An 803-nucleotide genomic window follows, 5' to 3' on the forward strand; every position below is an offset into this window, starting at 1 on the left:
TACACATGAGGAAGACAATTGAAGAGGCTCAAGAGCTTATAGACACTGTTGCTAGAAACCAATACTTGTACTCTAGCAATGAGTTCTCTCCAAAAGAGGAAGTCATGGCAGTAGTCACTGATCCTAATCCTCAAGAACAGATGATCGAGCTTAATCAACAATTGCTCCTGATGACAGAACAGTTAGCAGAATTTAAGGAGATACTCCATGAAACTAAAGTTGCTAACAAGAGCATAGAACTGCAGTTGAATCAAGCAAAACAGCAGATATCCAAATAGATAACAGAAGAGTGTCAAGCAGTTCAATTGAGGAGTGGGAAGACACTGAACAACACCACTCAAAAGAGCAAAAAGTCAAATAAGGAACAATTGACAGAGGATAACCAAGCCACTACCCAAAATCCCTCTGAGGACAGTAAGAGCCCAGAGAGGAATACTTTTGGCGTTCAAACGCCAGAAAGGGAAGGAAAGCTGGCGTTAAACGCCCATTCCTTGCCCAGTTCTGGCGTTCAAACGCCAGAAAAGGGAGAGAAGTTGGCGTTTAACGCCCAATCTTCACCCATTCTTGGCGTTCAGACGCCAAGGGAGGATCAGACACCTGAGAGTGCTGACAGTAATCCCTCTAAAAAGGCTTCTTCAACCACTTCTGTAAGGAATACGACTGCAGCAACTAAGGTTGAAGAATATAAAGCCAAGATGCCTTATCCTCAGAAACTCTGCCAAGCGGAGCAGGATAAGCAATTTGCCCGCTTTGTAGATTATCTAAGGACTCTTGAAATAAAGATTCCGTTTGCAGATGCACTT

Source organism: Arachis stenosperma, chromosome 7 (genome assembly GCF_014773155.1).
Source record: "Arachis stenosperma cultivar V10309 chromosome 7, arast.V10309.gnm1.PFL2, whole genome shotgun sequence".
Classification (NCBI taxonomy): Eukaryota; Viridiplantae; Streptophyta; class Magnoliopsida; order Fabales; family Fabaceae; genus Arachis; species Arachis stenosperma.